The sequence below is a fragment of the Scylla paramamosain genome, chromosome 35, assembly GCF_035594125.1.
Source record: "Scylla paramamosain isolate STU-SP2022 chromosome 35, ASM3559412v1, whole genome shotgun sequence".
In the NCBI taxonomy this organism is placed as follows: Eukaryota; Metazoa; Arthropoda; class Malacostraca; order Decapoda; family Portunidae; genus Scylla; species Scylla paramamosain.
Window position 1 is genome coordinate 15724164 of NC_087185.1, and position 2500 is coordinate 15726663.

Consider the following 2500-nt stretch of genomic DNA (forward strand, 5'->3'; position numbering starts at 1 on the left):
GTAGTAGTGGTAACTGTAGTAAAAATGGTGGTGGTAGTAGTAGTAGTAGTAGTAGTGTTGTTGGTGGTGGTGGTGATGGTAGTAGTAGTGTTGGTGGTAGTACTAGTAGTAGTAGTAGTAGTAGTAGTAGTAGTAGTGTTGGTAGTAGTAGCAGTAGTATTGGTAGTAGTAGCAGTAGTAGTAGTAGTAGTAGTAGTAGTAGTAGTAGTAGTAGTAGTAGTGGTTGTCGTTGTTGTTGTTGTTGTTGTTGTTGCTGCTGCTGTTGTTGTTGTGGTGGTGGTGATGGTGGTGGTGGTCGTGGCGGCGGTGGTAAGAGCAGAAACAACAGTCGTGGTAATAATACAGTAGTAGTAGTAGTAGTAGTAGTAGTAGTAGTAGTAGTAGTAGTAGTAGTAGTAGTAGTAGTAATAGTAGTAATATCAATGCTACCACAACTATCTCTACTACTACCACCACCACCACCACCACCACCAGCAACAGCACCAGAGCCACAAATAACACACCAGAAAATGAATTAACGAGGGAAAAAGTTAGGTAACAGCTCACCAATTAGCAATGTATTAATCCTATCCACCTCTCTACGTATCTTCCTTTGTTTTTCTTCACCATTTTCCTCTCCCTCTGCCTTACCTGAGAGAAGAGACGGGGAGAAGGGGAGGAGGTGGAGACGGAGAGACGGAGAGGAGGAAGGCAGCACAGGAAACACCAACTTGTCAATCCTCGCTGTGGGAAGAAAATCTGTAGTTAAAGACTATAATTTGGGTCACTGTGACAATATTAATGAAAAAAAAGTAAGAGAAATTTAACTTATATTCTTTCGTGTATACTTGGGACTCTCTCTCTCTCTCTCTCTCTCTCTCTCTCTCTCTCTCACACACACATTTTCTCAACTACTCAATTACATATCCAATCATTCGCTCTTCTTTCATCTCCAATTTACTCTCCGATGTTGGACGCAGCTTCTGTACAAGGATGCTATTACTTCTCTCTAAATTGCTAAGTGGCTTCCCTTGGCGTCCTCCTCTAAGCCGCATTCCTTTTATATTTTCCTGTTCCACCCTTCATACCTTACTTCGTTATCATGGTTCTTTTCCGACTCCGTTTTCTGTTCACTTCTTAATCTGCTACTGATTCAAATGTTTTTATTTATTTATTTTATTTATTTTTTTTATTCTGGTCTTCCTTTCAGTGTGCCTGGTTACGTAGTTTTAAGTTTTTATTTATTTTTTTTATTTTTATTTATTTTTTTTTGTTCATGTATCAGAAGATGAGTTCTTAAAAGCGCATCCTCGATTTTTCTTTCTTCTATTTATTTATTTTTTGTCTTACGCTTTCACTAGGTCTCAAAATAGTAACAAGTTTTTTTTTTCGAACCTGATTCTCTCTCTCTCTCTCTCTCTCTCTCTCTCTCTCTCTCTCTCTCTCTCTCTCTCTCTCTCTGCGCGTGTGTGTGTGTGTATGTGTGTGTGCGTGTGTGTGTCTATATATCTGTTTGCCAACCCCGCTCTCTCTCTCTCTCTCTCTCTCTCTCTCTCTCTCTCTCTCTCTCTCTCTCTCTCTCTCTCAGATCGGGGTTTTTAGCGCCTCATCTGGTAAAAGTGAAAGATAATGACAGGACATTATGGCTGAAAAAACCCGAACGCCATCGACTAGTCATAATAAGGAAGAGAGAGAGAGAGAGAGAGAGAGAGAGAGAGAGAGAGAGAGAGAGAGAGAGAGAGAGAGAGAGAGAGAGTAGGATGCAAAGGAGAAAGCGGAAGTTGACACGAATATCACGGAATGTAAAAAGAAAGGAATAAAATCAAGACTCTTGAAAAAAATGAATGCAAACAATAAACAAACAATAAATCGAAGAGAAAATATTAGGAAACATTAGTGAAGATGAGAATGAATAGGTTTCTCGGCAGGAGGAGGGGGAGGAGGAGGAGGAGGAGGAGGAGGAGGAGGAGGAGGAGGAGGAGGAGGAGGAGGAGGAGGAAACATGAAAGACGAATAGGAAAAAATGAAAATAAATTATAGAAACAGTACATAAAAAGAGAGAGAAAAAAGGGGAATATACAAATAAACATGCTAAGAAAGGAATTGCGAACAAGAGGAAACGAAGCAAAATTAAGAAGGAAAATTAGAAAACCAAGCAGCAAGGAAAGGCAAGAGGAAGAGAAAGACGAAAAAAAAAATGTATATATAGAGACAAATAAACTATGAAATGACTAACCGAAAGAAAAAAGAAGAAAGGAAAATATAGAAAAAAAGAAGAAAAAAAACATTAGTATACATTAAAGAAACAATGAAATCACGAACCGAAAGAAAGCGAAAAGAGAAAAAAGTGAAGGGTAAAAAAAAAAAAAAGTGAAAAATAACAGAGAGAAAAAAACAACAACAACAGCAAACAATAAGGAAACACTATTAAAAGCAAACTAGACAATTATGCAATGAAAAGAACAGTTACAAAGCAAAGAGAATATAAGAGTGCAACCAGGAAATTGAGCAATGAGGGAGT

General features: G+C 38.4%; 1 protein-coding gene across 1 annotated transcript in view; it reads right to left on the minus strand.

Annotated features, from left to right (window-relative positions):
* Window positions 1-2500, minus strand: part of LOC135090690 (mucin-2-like) — a 194129-nt gene that overhangs the window by 102395 nt on the left and 89234 nt on the right. The window contains exon 4 of the mRNA XM_063987695.1: window positions 631-723. The gene's annotated coding sequence lies outside the window, so the exon portion shown is untranslated. The remainder of the gene's footprint in view (window positions 1-630; window positions 724-2500) is intronic.